At 45.0% G+C, this 16,585-nt stretch overlaps 1 protein-coding gene across 4 annotated transcripts in view; it reads right to left on the bottom strand.

The window, feature by feature from the left end:
- Positions 1-7,065, bottom strand: part of IL34 (interleukin 34) — a 65,028-nt gene extending 57,963 nt beyond the window's left edge. Inside the window, exon 1 of one of the 4 annotated variants that reach the window (XM_007477519.3) lies at positions 6,389-7,065. The gene's annotated coding sequence lies outside the window, so the exon portion shown is untranslated. Of the gene's footprint in view, positions 1-4,947; positions 6,360-6,388 lie in introns of those variants that run through there. The other 3 variants (XM_007477521.3, XM_007477522.3, XM_007477523.3) reach the window with 3 other exon arrangements.
- Between the last annotated feature and the right edge of the window lie 9,520 nt (positions 7,066-16,585).

Genomic DNA, 16,585 nt, shown 5'->3' with positions numbered 1-16,585 from the left:
AGGGGGAAGGGAAGGGAGAAAGGGAGACAATTTGGATCATATAACTTTGAAAAACTTATGTGGAAATTTGTTATTACATATAATTAGTAAAAATAAAATCTATTAAAAAGTAGTATTGGTAACTACTGATAAATAGTCCTTAGCACAGTGGTTACTCACTGATAATATGAGTTATAATAATGGTAGCAATAAAGTAATAATATTAGCAATAAAATTAGAAGTGAAAGCAAGGTCTAGAGACAAGAGGTCCTGGGTTCAAATCTGTGTGACCCTGGGCAAGTGACTTAACCTGCATTGCCTAGCCCTTACTATTCTGCCTTAGCACTAATACTCAGTATCCATTCTAAGATGGAAAATAAAAGGGGGTTTTAATAGTGGATATTTACAAAGTGCTTGAAAACGTACAAAATACCTTACATACATTACTTCACTGATTCCTCTATAACAACCCCAAGGGAATTACAATAGGAATGATTTCTAGATTCAATCAATCACCAAGCAGTGACGAGTGCCTATTATGTTGCTAGGCACTGGAAAAACTAAAGCAAAACTCAAAGAGCCCCATCCTATTGGGGGAGACAACATATACGTAAGTCTATGTACATACCAGATATACAGAGAAGACGGAAGGTCCTAGCAGCTCAGGGAACTAGGAAAGGTTTCCTCACTTCTTGAATTCTTTTTTTAATTTGACTTTGATTCTGATCTTAAACACATAAACATGCACACATATGGGCACACAGAGCAGAACATTTTCAAATACATCGCAGAAGACAGAGGTTATCTATGAATCCATGAATCTTTTTTAAAGTAAATTATCCTATTTCCCTCCCAGCTTCCTTCTGTTCTCTTACATGCAAAAGAAAAAAAGTTTCAACAGCTGTTTTTTGGTATCACTACTGATGACCCTTTTCCAGCCCTGCCAGAAGCCCCCCAAATAAATTACAAGAGAGGAAGCAAAACCTTGGGTCACAATCACAAATAAACAGGGGGGGGGGGTTGAAGAGATGGTACAGTGGTTAGAGAGCCAGGCCCAGAGAGGGGAGGTCCTGGGTTCAAATTTGACTACAGACATTTCCTAAATTGTGTGACCCTGAGCCAATCACTTAAGCCTCATTACTTCACCCTTAACTACTCTTCTGCATTGGAACAATACACTGTAGTGATTCTAAGATAGATGGTTTTTTAATAAATAATAAGTAGTCCTGCAAAACAAATTCCCATGTCGGCCAAGTCAAGTCTCTTTCTGCACTCTGGGTCCAGCTCTTTCATTAGGAGATAGGTAATGCACTTCTTCATTCTAGGTCCTCTGGAGACTTGGTTGGTCATTGCCTCAACCAGAGTTCTTGAGTCTTTTCAAATTGTTTTTTCTTTGCAAAACTGTTGCCTTGTAGTTCTCCTGGTTCTACTCATTCCTCATTAATTCACATGACCCAGAATTCTCTGAAATCATCTCCTGCATCACTTCTTACGATGCAATAATATTTGATTATATTCTTGTGCCTCAATGATGGGCACCCCATCCCAGATGCTAGTTCTTTTTTCCTCCCATTCCACCTTTACTGCCTGCTCAGGATGAGGGAAACTATTATGCTTATCTCCATTCCCTCCTATATTATCCTCCCTCCTCATCTCCCCATTCCTTCCACTTGATTCCCCAGAAGTTTAAGGCATTTCTATCTCAAACACTGGTGTGTTCATCATTCTTTTGTTAATCTCAGAGAAATGGGAGGTCCCTCAGGTGCCTGACCCTTCCACCCTTCCACCCCTTCCTCCATGAGGGCATTCACTCTTCTCACAAATCTCAGTCATGAGAAATAGCAAGTTTCCGCCCTCTTCTCTCTCCTTTGGACATAAGTGTATTCCTCTTACTCTCCCTTCCCTTTCCCCCCTTAAACCACTCAGAGCAGAACCCTCTCCCCATCACCAATACTACCAATAAGTAACAGCAAAAACCATCAAGGTTCACAATCTCTGTTTTACAATCATCTATGACACACCCCAGGTTTGAACTATTCTTAAAGGAAGTCAGGGAGTCCAAGGACTGGAAGGTTAAGAAGGGAAAGTATTTCAGGCAAAGGGAAAAGTCAGAGATTGGAGGCTGATGCAAGTGGGCCAAGATGGCTCTACTACTGGGGAGTGGTATAGTAAAAGTCTGGAAAAAATAAGAAGGGACCAGATTGTGAAAGGCTTTAAATATCAAACAGAGGAGTTTGTCTTTGGTCCTGAAAGAGGAGACCTGAAATTTACTGAATGGGGTAGGGGAGGGAAAGAGAGAGAGGAAATGACATAATGGAGCCTATACCTTAAGAAAATCACTAATGGACAGCTCCGTGAAGAGTGATTTGGAACAGCAGAGACCAGGCTGGGAGCTAAATTGGAAAGGCTACTGCAATTGTCCAGGTAAGAAGTGAAAAGGACCTGAATTAGGGTGATGGCTGTGCGAGGGGGAGAAGGTGATATATGTGATAGAGCTCCTCAGGGTGAAAGAGGTGAATCAGATTCAGAGAGTGATTTGTCCAGGGTCACTCAACTAGTAAGTATCAGAAATCTATCCAATATATTCACTGCCCCATTGATAGAGGTACTAGGGTGAAATATTTTTTATTATTATATAGGGAGCAGTCAGGTGACTCAGTGGATTAAAAGCCAGGCCCAAAGACAGGAGGTCCTGGGTTCAAATGTGACCTCAGACACTTCCGAGTTGTGTGACCCTGGGCAACTAACTTAACCACAACTGCCCAGCCTTTACCATTTCCTGGGAAATAAGTAACAATTTTAAGACTGAAGCTAAGTTACACAGGAATTCACCAAATCAAACACAACCAAAGTGGGGGAAAGATGAAGTATACAAATCAAAGGATTATAAATTTGGAGCTCAAGGAGAACTCAAAAAATTCATCCAGTCCAATTTCATGCAACAGATAAGAAAACTGGGGCATGAGGAAGGTAATTGGCTTGCCCAGAGTCCCACTGGTGGTAACCAAGAGGGTTGGAATCTGAACCCACATCTTCCTACTCCAATCCAGCTTGCCCTCCATGGCTCTAGTCACCAGTCCCTTCTTTTTTCTTTCTTCTTTTTTTTGGTAATGTATTGTGCAAAATTGTTCTTTTTTCACATGCAAATTCAGTTTATATATGTAGCTCTTCCCTCCTCTTCTAGGTTGTATAATGTATATCTGGAGTCATGACACCAAAACCAGGTCTCAAACTCAGTAGCTGTGTGACCCTAGGCAAATCACTTGACCTCCCCGAGTCTCAGTTTTCTCACCTATAAAATGGAGGTAATAGCATCTACTTCCCAGAGTTGTGAGAATCAAAGGAGTTAATATCTGTTAAGCACTCAGCAAACCTTAAACTGGTATTCAGTTGTTCTCTGTCCTGTCCAGCTCTTTGAGGTTTTCTTGGCAAAGAGTGGCTTACCACTTCCTCCTCCAACTCATTTTAGAGATGAGGAAAACAGAGTTAAGTGACTTGCCCAGCTTTACACAGCAAACATCTGAGGCCAGATTTGAACTCATGATGAGTTTTCCTGATGCTGAGCCCAGTGCTCTACCCACCTGCCACCTAGCTGCCTCCACAGAAACAGCTGCAATTTATTATCATTGTTGCTATTAGTACTCTTCTACTTCCCCTGCTCCCCCCACTGGGAACTCAGGTTAAACTGGCATTTGGGGGAAGGTCTGGGAACCTCATCAGCCTTTGTAACACTGTTTCCATGGGTTTGGAGATCTAAACAATCCATTTTCACAAATAAACTTCTGGAACCCCCATTCATGTCAGGAGTTAAGTCACAGTCTGGAGAGAAGTCCACTGTGTGTCAGGCACTGTGCTAGGGATTGAAAGGGATGAAATAACCAATAGCAAGGGCAGTGATGAGAGTGGCATTGGGATTATTAGAACCCTGGGTGAGTCCTGACCCCTCACTACCCCACCCTCTCCCCATCACCAATACTACCAATAAGTAACAGCAAAAACCATCAAGGTTCACAATCCCTGTTTTACATCATTTTGTGAATTTTTTCTTCCTTTATGTCCCTTTGTTTATTCTGTAATTAGGCTTGTTTGGATGAGAAGGAGCCCAAAAATGTCTTTTGAAGGGGGTGGGGAGGGGTAAGAATGAAAGGAATTTTTTTTCATTTCTTAGTGAATTTATTAATTAGGGATTAGGAACAGATTCTCAAAAGAGGAGGATGGGAAAACTGGGATCCCAGGAAATGGAAGGAAAAAAAAAGTCTGCCAGCAACCAGTGAACTCCGTCCAGAGGCAGATGCACTTCAGCAGAATTTGGGGGGAAGGGAAAGAAACTGTCAAAGAGCCTCAGTTTCTGAATCTACTTTCACTATCCTGGAAGAGATAAACCCTGAAATGGCCTGTCCTTGACGAATGGACAGAGGGATCTCGGGTGTTTTTCTGAACTGTGAGGTTCTTTTACAACTCCTCCCCCTCCCTTTGCACATAGCTTTTCCAGATCACACCTAGAAACACTATTCCCGTACCCAAGGGTGTGGCACCTGGCTTTAAATGCACCTTTAAGGCGCCCCCCCTCCCCCGCGGAATAAGATCGAATGGAAGGAAACAAGGTACCACCCCTTCTTCCCAAATTTAGGACCGAGAAACATCCATAATTGCCCATTTCAAAGAATCCGGAGGAGAAATCCTCTCCCCCGCTCGCAGAATCCCAGTGTTCATTCTGCAGAATGTGAGGCTCTCTGCCAAACAAGGCTGCGGAATAAACTCCGAGGTAGCACCGTGGTCCTGTGCCTTGGCCGAAGATAAGGCTAAACGGCCTCTCACAGTGTGACTGACACACTGACTGCTGGGCTTGGCATCAGGAAAACCTGAGTTCAAATCCCCCCTCCTCTTCTTCCGCCACACCTACACACAGGTGATTCCTAGGATCACAGATTTCGATCTGGAAAGAACTTCAAAGACCTTCACACCCACCTCTGTTTTAATGATGAATTTGTGTAGGCTTTAAGGTGTGCAAAGCGCCTTACTTATGTCATCATCTCGTTCGATCTTCCCAATAACACCGCACTCCGATTATTCCCATTTTACAGGAGAAGAAACGGACTGAGAGGGGTTTTACGACTTGGCCAGGATCACACAGATAATGGCTTAAGTGGATTCTAAAGCCAAGGCAAGACCAGTAAACACCCTATCTAGATGTACTCCGGAGTCACCGCTTCCCTCCTCGTCCGCAAAATGGAGATGATACCTGTGGCAGGAGGCTCAAACGAGCTCACGACGATAAAGCACTCCTACAAACTTTATAGCGCTATATAAAAATGTCAGTTGTTATTAATCCAGTCACCCTCGGAAGCGGCGCTTCCTCCGCCTTAAGTATGTGCAGCCATCATTGGCCCAAGCCCGGGCCCCCCGCCCAGCCAGGCGAACGTCCTGGGCTCTGCCAGCTGCCGCCCTTCCCCAGGGCACGACTCTTATCTGTACGGGCAGAAAGCGCCCGGACTCACCGATAGGCAGGGGTGGAGGCCCGGGGGCTGCCAACTGCCCAGCCCGCCCCTCACAGGCTTCCTGGCACCCTCCCCGGCGGGCTCTCCGGTCGGCTTGTTCGGTCACGGTCACTCGCTAAGGAACCCGACAGGATCTCCGCGGCTGAGGGAGGGCCAGCAGGACTGGCAAACACCTGTCTGCCTGCAGGTGGCCGGGCGCTGGGGCCCCCAGCAGGGAGCAGCGCCTAAGGCACCCGCGCCTATCTCCTCCAGTGCATAGGCAGCAGCGCCCTCATCGACACCCCCCACTTCTATCAATCGCTCCGCGCCCCCGCAGGGCCCAGTCGGGAGCCGCCCTGGGAAAATGACGGCCCGATGGCGGGTCTGGGGATCCTGGCCTCACCCCCACCCCCACCCCCCGCGTCCTTATGTAACCGGCAGCGAGCCCGCAAATGCCTCCGGTCTAGCTCAAGGCGTCTGCACCCGCTCGAGGACTTCTTTACCTTAGCCAAAAGCCCAAGCAGGCGGGATGCGGGAGCCGAGCTGGTCCTCCGCCAGCGGGCGAGCCCCTGCCCAAGGGGATGGCCGAGGGCTGCGGCTCCGGCCAGGGCAAGGCTACTTGGAGCCCCAGCGGGAGCCCGTGCGGCTGGCAGGCGACTCGCCTTGGCTTCCCTCAGAGAGCTCCGCGGAGCGACGCGAGGCTCCCGTCGGTCCCCAGACCTGCCCAGCTCAGCCCGGGGCCCACGGTGGGGAGCGCGGTTTTAGAGGCTGCCCAGCGGTTGCCCGGGGCCAACTCTTCCATTAGTCCTCACGGCTCCTCCAACTTGGCTCTCAGGCACACACGCACATCCTTACACACACGCGCACAAACAGGACGGCTTGTACACTCGAACTTTGCGCGCGACTCTACAGCCTCAGCACGCATTGCTTACCTGGGGCTGCGTCGGGAGCAAAGAGGTGCGCCTGGCCGGCCTGAGTCCGTGCCCCTGTCCGCTCCGCGCCGGGCTGTGCGGTTCGTCCGCCTGGGCTCTGGGGCTCCTCCAGCAGTCCCTCTTCCCCACCCTTCCACCCACCTACCGCCCCCTCACCCGCCGGTCACGCGCCTTCAGGCGCGCGCCTCTCTGCCCTCCTGCAGCCCGCCCGGCGCTGGCGCTGACTCCCGCGAGGGTCTCGCACATTCATTCCCAGGCTTGGCTTGCCACGCAGATGACTCAGAGCCGCCGTGCGTGGTGGCAGCGGCAGCATCAGTGCAAGCCAGAAACCCTGAGAATTCCCGGAAAGCGGAGAAGAATTCTTCCCCTGGGCTTAGAAAAACGCACTTTAAAGGAGGACTGCTCATCCCAGAGATTCCAGCGATGTGGGTTCAATCAGCTATGCGGGCATCATCCAGAATGCTCTTTTCTGTATAAGTGGGTAGCATTTACTAGTCTGGCACACTAGGCAGGCAAGGCCAGCCTGGCAGAGGCAGTCCATCCCTCCCCATCTTGGTAGCCCCTTCCCAAGAGCAGAGGACGATTAGGCGAGTTGGAAAGAGCCCCAAAAACCGTCTAGTCCAGCCTGTCACTTCTCATGTAGCCGAAGCCAGGGACTCATCCCTTGTTAGTGCTGCCCTGAAAGAAGGCACAAAGATTCCCACCTGGCTGGCAGGCTTCCTCCTCCCAGCATACATTCTTGGCAGTAGAATAACAAAGGGTGGTACCGAAGTGGAAGGAGGTAGTGACCAAACTGGCATCTTTGGCACCCCTTTGGGGTGTGTACCTCCTGGATAGGGGAGCAACTGGCTAGATGGTACCTCCTTTATAGAGAGATTCAACAACAAATCATCCTTTCCTACCTCTCCTCAATAAGGAAGAACACCACCTAAGAGGAAGTCTTAAAGACAAGGCAGAGATCTTTTGGTTAGTGCTTTCTCTCTTTGTACTTCAATAACAAAGGATGGAGTTTCTAAAAATTGTTGTTATATTCATGGAGCAGCGAGGGGTATGGGGAGATAGTGCATTGATTGGAAATTTTCAGAACTACTAGTTGTCCTTCCTTCTCCTTTTTACTCTTTGTCCACATGGATTTTCCCCAGGTTTAAAGTAGCCTTAAAGGATATGAAATTCCCTTTATCTTTTGGTTAGGTTCAGCCCCCAGCCACAAGCAGCTTTTCTGGCAAAACATCAGTGTTAGATCTATCTTAATCTCTTCTCTGGAGACAGTCCCCCTCTCATATTCATTTTTTCCAGTTGTTCCCATAAGTTCAACCTCAATAAGCAACTGCTGGTGGTTACCAATGCTTATAAAGACAAAATAAACAGTTTTTAAAAAATTATAAGCAGGAGGCAGCTGGGTAGCTAAGTGGACTGAGAGCCAGACCTAGAGATGGGAGGTCCTAGGTTCAAATGTGGCCTCAGACACTTCCCAGCTAGGTGACCCTGGGCAAGTCAATTGACCCCCATTGCCTAGCCCTTACCATTCTTCTGCCTTGGAGCCAATACACAGTATTGACTCCAAGATGATAGGTAAGGATTAAAAAAAAAATAAGCACACTTTTCTTTCCCTTCAGAGAAAAGCCTTCAGGTGGTCCCACTAAAGAGCTTAAGGAGATGGAGCAGGGAAGGGCAACTAACCTATACTTCTGTTTCTACATGCCTCCCTTCTGATAGTCCCAAGTAACCTCTACTGCAGAAACCTGCATCCTTTATAACTATTGCCTTTAGCAGCCCTTTTCTATAGCTTCAGGTGGCTTCCTGTAGTCACCCTTTCTATGACTTTATGTCCTCTCCTCTACTGAATTCCTCTTGGAATCTATCCCCTCGAACTCAGAACTGATTTTTTAAAAACCCTTACCTTCCATCTTGGAATCAATACTGTGTATTGGTTCCAAGGCAGAAAAGTGGCAAGGGCTAGGGCAATGGAGGTTAAGTGACTTGCCCAGGGTCACACAGTTAAGAAGTGTTTCAGGCCAGATTTGAACCTAAGACCTCCCATCTCTGGGCCTGGCTCTCAATCCACTGAGCTACCCAGCTGCCCCCCAAAGAACTGATTTTTAAAGATCACCCTGCCACATTACTTAGTTGCTCCCTTTTTGAGTCATTTGAGAGACCAATTTTAGCATCAGGGATCACCTGGAATGACTAAATTATAGTTAGTTTAACACCTGATTAAGTGGTCCCTTTTCTGTGATTAGATCAATAATTAATCAATTCCCTTACACATATGAAGAAACTGAGGCTCATGGAAGTCAAGAAATTACTTAAGATCACACAGTAGTCTCAGAAGTGGAATTTGGAGTCAGATCCTCAAAAGTCTAAAGCCTTAGCAGTCATCTATTCTGACCCCCATATTTTACAAAAGAAGAAACAAGTTCAAATTAAACCAAGATTTAAGTACCTACTATATAATTTTTTTTAATTGAGCTCTTTGCTAGGGATACAAAGAAAAAAGTCTCTAATTTCAAGGACCTTACTTTCTAGGGGGGGATAAGAGAAGAAGACTCCCCCCAACTATACAAATAATTATAATCCAAGGAAAATTGAGAGTATCAACAACTTAGGGGATCAGAATATAGAAGACACCTGGGCTGAGTTATCAAAGGAAGCTTAAGAATCCAAGAAGGCGAGGAAGGAACAAATTCTAGATAGGTGTGACAGCCTATGCAAAGATACAGAGGCAAGAAATGATTTGTTGAGTTCCAGTTTGACTAGAATATAAAATGCATGAAAGGGAATAGTGTGGAAATAAAGTAGGAACCAGATTGGTTTTAAATACAAGGCTGAAATTTTTGTTTTGTGCCATAGAGGAAATGGGGAGCCACTGAAAATTTGTGTATAAGTGAGTTACAATGATTAGACCTGTGACAATTCAGTTTAAATGACTTATCCAAGTTAGCACAAAACTGAAGAGTTAGAAGGGATCTCAGGAGCCACCCAGCCTAACAAATCCATGAAACAAATCTCCACTTTAACATAACCAACAAATGGTCATCTAGCCTCTGCTGGAAGACCTCCAAGGACTCACCACCCTTCAAAGCAACTGGTCTACTTTTGGACAGCTCCAACTTTTAGGAAGTTTTTCTGATGTCAAGCCTGTATTGACTTCTGACATTTCCACCTTTTGTTTCTGGTTCTGCCCACTGTGTCCAAATGAAATGACTGGGAGAGTTGAGATTTGAACCCAGGTCTTCTGATGCCAGTTCTCAATAGGATACTCTTCCTCTGTGCCAAAATTAACTCCTTCATGTGGCAATTTCCCCTTTTCTAACTTTTTTTCCTCCCCATCCCTAAATCATCTTCTCTGTTCGGACCAAATTTCAGAGCCAGGCATGATTCCAGTTCAGCAGGTAGAACTATAACTAGGAATTCTAGAACATTATGGGGTAAATTTTGGAACATGGGATATAGAGAGAGCAGGCCTGGAAAGAGATCTTTATGTCCAAACTCGATATGAGGCTCCATGAGGGCAAAGCTATTAGGGAAACCATTGCCAAGTCAGCCACTTGAAGAGGGTAAAAGAAAAGAACAAGGCTGGGGAAACCCCCACTGGGCACAGGAAGGCCTTGGGGTCCCATTTCAGCTGTCATATCCCAATACTGGCAGATTCCAGATATCTCCTGTTGAAGGTGAGGCATGGTCCCTTGGCTTAGAAACATAATATGGAATCAACCATGGTAAAAGGCAAGGAGTTCATAGGTTCACAGATCTAGAACTAGAAAGGACTTCAGACATAATCTAGTCTAACCCCCTTATTTTACAGATGAAGAAGCTGAGGTCTAGGGATCTTAAGGGATTTCCTCAAGCTCTGCATCAAGAGGCAGAATTTGAACCCAGATTCTCTTACACCAGAGCCAATATTCTTTCCATTGTTACAGGCAGATCCAAAAGGGGGGTACACTACCATTGACCCTGAGGCTAACAACTGGAGAACAGATGAAAAAGCAGGGGCACACACCCTGTCAGTGCCTTGGAGCAAAATTCCAGTTGCCCAACCCAAAAGACAGTGCTTTGCCAGGCAATAGAAATGATTAGCCAAATAACTTGTGATGATTATCAGGATTCAGGGACTAAAAACACTTTTTTTTCCTGACTGATTCAGGAATGTCCCAAGTTGAGGACAAAAGGAAAGGCTGAATTCTTGGTGAACAGAGAAGCTTTGTTTGAAAGGTTTTGGCTTCAGCAAACTAGGCCATGGGGTCCAATGGACATATTCTGAAAGCCAGGAAATATAAGTTCAATTTTCAGCTCCCCCACTGACTTGCTATGTGACCCAGGGTAAGTCAACAAGCATTCTGAGGCACCTACTGTGTGCCAATCATTACACTAAATATCGGAGATACAAAAGAAAGTAAAAATAGTCCCTGCCCTCAACAAGCTCACAATATAAGAGAAGACAAGATATAAACAATTATGTCCAAATAAGATATGTACAGGAGATAATCTTAGAGAGAAGGCAGCAGCATGATGGGGAGCAGAAAAGGCTTTCCTCTTGGGGCCTCAGTTTCCCCACCTGATAAACTGCATTGAATTTCATAATATTACCTTCTAGAGCAGCTATAAGGGTGAAGCAGATAGTGTCTGCAAGGCTCTCTATCATAAAGAAGTGCTTTGGAAGCAAACGGTCTTGTTCTCCTGTTATTGCTTTGAAATTATTTTTGGCCTTATACCTCTTTCCTTTATTTTTTTCCCCCTTATTCAAAGGGTTGTAGCCTGGGTCAGCATCCTTCAAACCACATCTGGTTTTGAATAAAGCTGGGATTCGCATAATTCATAAATACCACCCAAGCAGCCCCCACTCCCCACCCCATTGTAAGGGATTCCACTAAAAGAAACAACTCTTCTCTGGCCTTGGGAATGGAAGTGAACATTCAGGCAGGGCAGAGGAATGGCTGTTCACAGAATGGAGATATTTTGTTTTTTTTGTTTTAAACCCTTACCTTCCTTCTTGGAGTCAATACTGTGTATTGGCTCCAAGGCAGAAGAGTGGTAAGGGCTAGGCAATGGGGGTCAAGTGACTTGCCCAGGGTCACACAGCTGGGAAGTGTCTGAGGCCAGATTTGAACCTAGGACCTCCCGTCTCTAGGCCTGGCTCTCAGTCCACTGAGCTACCCAGCTGCCCCAATGGAGATATTTTGTTGACTTGTCCAGGTCGACTTAGCAACCTGAGGCACAGGCTGGATGTCTTCGAAGCTAAGGGAGCCCTCCTCTAAATGGTTTCTTTTGGTACCTATTTAGACTGATGCCACTGACCTGAGTGGTCATTCTTTATACCTCCATTGGTGAAATCCATCTCTGATTTCAAGGTACAGCTCAGAAGGTGCTTCATCCGTGCTCCAACCCCCAAAGCCAGAAGTCATCTGTCCTTGGTTTCTCCATTTCCCAGTTGACTTTCTCCCATGTGTTTGCCCTATTCCCATTTGGTATTATTTTTGCTCGAGTATCCATCTGCTTATCTTCCTGGAAGAACCTACGGTTCCCTGAGGGCAGCATGGTTTCATTTTCTACCTTCTTACCACCCCTGCCACATCCCTGCCACTGCCAGGAACAGATTCCTGCAAATATGGGAACTTAAGGAACATTTGTTGAATTTGCTGACCTGGTCACACAGTCTTGCTTGAGAACACACTGGAGCAAAGCTTCGTCTAGGAAGGAAATTCAAACAGAGACCATCATGTGATTCCCTTGCCTTCGGGAAGGTTAATATTTCTCAGATAGACGAATCTTTGTCTAATTTTTAAAGACTTCCAGAGAAGGAAATTCCCAAAGTTTCCCATATTGCACCAGTCTAAAACACAGGAGAGTTTTCCTAATAGCTAACCTCCGTCCCTCATGCTAGATGCATTTTTTGTTGAGTCATCGGGAAAGAATGATTTCTACTTTCTGCGTAAGACCTTTTCGTCAACTCAAAGGGAGTTACTGAATTGTCCCTCAGCTTTCTCCTCTCCAGGTCAAACCTCCCCTTTCTCCATAGGTCTTTCTTCTGTATCTAATAAAAACAGCAAAGTATTCTTAGGAGGAAAACCTTTGTTTTCTCTCTGCTTTCAACACTATTCCATTGATTTATTTTTAAACCCTTACCACCTTCCATCTTAGAATCAATACTGTGTGTTCTAAGGCAGAAGAGTGGTAAGGGCTAGGCAATGGAAGTTAAGTGACTTGCCCAGAGTCACATAGCTAGGAAGTGTCTGAGGTCACATTTGAACCCAGGACCTCCCATCTCTGGGCCTGGCTCTCCATCCACTGAGCCACCCAGCTGCCCCCCATTGATGTATTTCTATTTTTTAAACTCCTCACCTTCTGCCTTAATATCAATCCTAAAACAAGAACAGTAAGAGCTAGGCAATTGGGGTTAAGTGACTTATTCAGGGTCACACAGCTAGTAAGTATCTGAGGTCAGATTTGAACCCAGGACCTCCCAACTCCAAGTCTATCCACTGTGCTACCACTAGCTCTCCCCGTTCCATTCTAGATGTGTTCTGCCAGTTATCCCCCATTCTTAATCATGAGGTTTATGGGCAATGCATTTCCATGTTCTCTGTGTCAGAGGGAAGTCAGAAGCATAGCCAAAAGGAGAATGTTCTGGGGCTTTTATCTATCCATTTGTGAGGGAGATGATCTACCCAACCTTCTCCATGGGGGTGGTCCCCTAGACAATGGGTGCAAGGTTCTGGGATTTTTCCACCAGGATCTGAGAAGAGGCAGTGGTAGAAGTGGTGGAGGTTTGATCTACTTGGCACATGCTATTCCCTCACTCTCAATGCCTCCTCACCCTGGAATATCCTTCCGCCATGTTGTTTCTTTCTCACTAGCAAGTTCTTTGTGGGCCCTCCATTCTGAGTATAGTCTCGGGCCAGTTATGATTCATTCCTCTTCTGGCTATGGTTCTTATTCTCTCTGGACTTGACCCACATGACTTAGCAACTTTCTCACCCTGGAATATCCCTCTACCATGTTGGTTCGTCCTTCTTATTGATGTGTTCTTTCTGGGCCATCCATTCCGAGGCCAGCTATGATTCACCCCCCTCTGGCTAATGGTTCTCATTCTCTCTGGCCTTTACTATGTGACTCAGCAGCCTTCCCTACAAGAAACATCCCTCCATCATACCAACTCCCCCCAGTCTTTCTTTTTTGGGTCTACAGTAGCTGTGGTTATTAAGAATGTAGGGGCTCTCGAACTTCTTGATAAAACTGCCAAGTCAAATATCCACAAATTTTCCTGCTTTTCTTCTAGCGTGTTTTAAAGTATTAGGCATAACCAGAAAATTATGATATATTTAGGTGTTGAAAGTCAGGCCCACAAGATGGCCTTCCTACTTTCTTTCTTTTTTTAAACCCTCACCTTCCATCTTAGAAACCGTACTGTGTATTGGTTCCAAGGCAGAAGAGCAATAAAAGCTAGGCAGTGGGGGGGTTAAGGGACTTACCCAGGGTCATACAGCTAGGAAGTGTCTGGGGCCACTTTTGGATCCAGCTGGAACCCATATTTGAAACTCCCATTTCTAGGTGAGCTACCTAGCTGCCCCCTACCTTCCTACTTTTTTTTGAGGAACTACAACCTCCAAGAGCAGTAATCTAAGGATCTTTCCCAGCGCCCAATTTGAAAAAGACAGTGGAAATCTCACAGGTAGATGAGAGGTGGGAGGGAGAGGAATGAGACAAAAGGAAAGCAACCTGTTAGAAAGGTAAGATGAGGAGCATCCAATGGCTGAGGGATGAGGAAGCAAAAAAATATGGGGCCCCCAAGCTGATAAGCAGACAACTGGGTGAGTGGAATGTAGAGCTGGTGTGACCCCCTCTCACCCAGCTGGAGAAGAGCCAGGGGATAGTTGAGACTGAGCCCGGTGTTCTCTGGGGGAGAACAAAAGGCAAGACAGATAGCTGCCCCTGGGAAGGAGGGCCAGGAAAGACTGACACCAGATTTCACTCCATATTATTGTCAGATACTTTCACTTTATATTTGCTCTAATTGGGTTTAGCTGAATAATGCAGCTGATAAGTCACAGCTGGATACACCGTAGCCTGACCCCAGCATCATGATGTCATTGATATGCTCTGAAAATGAAGAATGGACAATATCAGGAATACAGCATTTGTGGCAGCTTGGAAATCTTTAGGAGAGGTCCCTATAGCATCTCACTGGCCATCTGTAACAGCCAGAATAAAAAGTTTTAAAATATGGTAGTCTGAGTGGCTCTGTGGATTGAGAGCCAGGCCTGGGATTCTGGGTTCTGGCTTCAAATTTTGATCTCAGACACTTCCTAGCTGGGTGACCCTGGGCAAGTCATTTAACCTCAACTACCTAGCTCTTACTGATATTCTGCCTTGGAAATGGTACACAATATTGAGTCTAAGATGGAAGGTAAGGGTTTAAAAAATATGGTAGTCTGTTACTAGGCTAATAGCAAATGGGTTAAAAATTTTACAGAGAGAAATATATGTATGTGTGTCATACATTTGTGTGGGAAATTCTTTTTTATTATTTTTTCCCAAAGGAAAACCTACTTTCTTTCCCTCTCACCTACCCCCCTTTCCAACTGAGAAAGCAAGAAAAACAAGAAAAACATGTTAGAAACATGTAGAATAAAGCAAAATGAATTCATGCCTTGGACAAGTCCAAAAACAAAAACAAAAACAAAAAAAGAAGTCATCTCCATCTCTGTTCTTGAGTCTATCACCTCTCCATTAGAAAGGAGGTGGGTATCCTGTTTCATCTCTAGTACTCTCGGTGGGTGATTGGGATGATCAGAGTGCCTAACACCTTTCCAGGTCATTTATCTTTACAACATCACTGCTATCATAGAAATCATTAGCCTAGTTCTGCTCGATTCACTCTGTATTCATTTCAATAAGTTTTTCCAGGTTTCTCTCAAACCATCCACATGATCTCTTATAGCACATCAAATTCTAATGCATTAATCTGGGCATTCTCTAATTGATAGAGACCCCATCAGTTTCCCATTCTTTACCGACAGAAAACAGAGCTGACTCTGACTTTCGTCCCTTTGGGGTGTATAAACTAGTAGTGGTATCAAGGGGCAAAAAGATAAATACAATTGTTAGTAGTTTTTTGGGCATGGATTTAAACTGCTTTCCAGAATGGCCAGATCTGCTCCCAGCTACAATGACAGTTCATTAATTAGCCTTTTTTTCCCTTCGGCCCCTCCAATATTTCTCATTTTCCTTTTTTGGCCAACTTTGCCAGTCTAAAGAATCATAATAGCTAATGTTTATATAGCATTTACTTTGTGCTAGGTGCTTTACAATTTGTTGTAATCCTCACGACTCTGTATGGTAAATGCTAATAATAGCTCCATCTCATAGATGGGGAAACTGAGGCAAGCAGTAGTTAAGTGGCTTGTCTAGGGTCACACAGCAAGTAAGTGTCTGAGGTCAGAATTGAACTTCAATTCTTCCTACCAGCCCAGAGCTCTATCCACTGCACAACCTAGGTGGCTGCCTGTAAGTTTCTGGAAAGGTGATCTATATTGGCAGAGAAAGCTCCCTACAGTGATGAAATCAAAGCTCCAGTCTCCTTGCCCACCCCAAAAAAACCCAACAACTTCTCAACAATCAGCTCTTAGTTTTTTCAAGTTTTTGTTATTTCAGAGAGGTAATAAATTAAGAAATATATGCACAAGGGTGGAAACACCAAGTGGAATAAAGGCATTTCAAATATTGTTTGGAAAATCCATTTTTCTTTGGTCATTTTTCATATACCATCAATTTGGCAATCAGCTTCATATACCTTTGATAGATGAGGAAACTGAGACCTAGTCAATGACTCTAAGAATCTAATGGAGATAAAAAAAAAAAGAGGGGTTAGGGATGAAGGCAGACAGGAAGAAGTGGTGAAATGGACCAACTCTCTAGAGAGCACCAGTCCTTACCCTGGGTCTGTGAACATTTTTTAAAATTTGTTAACTCTCGGTATATTTGGTTTTCCTTGAATTCCTCTTTGCATTGAAAATTTTTTGCATTGAATTTTTCATTTTGCATTGAAAATCACCTTATGAGAACGTTTCCAAAGGCTTCCCCAGATTGCCCAAGATGTCCACATCAGAGAAAAGATTAAAAACTCCTGGTCTAGAGCTTAAGTTTCCATGTTTCCTCTAGTTATCTAAGATCTAAATGGATGTTCTTATCAAATAACTA

Source organism: Monodelphis domestica, chromosome 1, assembly GCF_027887165.1.
Source record: "Monodelphis domestica isolate mMonDom1 chromosome 1, mMonDom1.pri, whole genome shotgun sequence".
In the NCBI taxonomy this organism is placed as follows: domain Eukaryota; kingdom Metazoa; phylum Chordata; class Mammalia; order Didelphimorphia; family Didelphidae; genus Monodelphis; species Monodelphis domestica.
The sequence above is the reverse complement of the archived record's forward strand: the minus strand, read 5'-3'. Positions and strand labels throughout refer to the sequence as shown.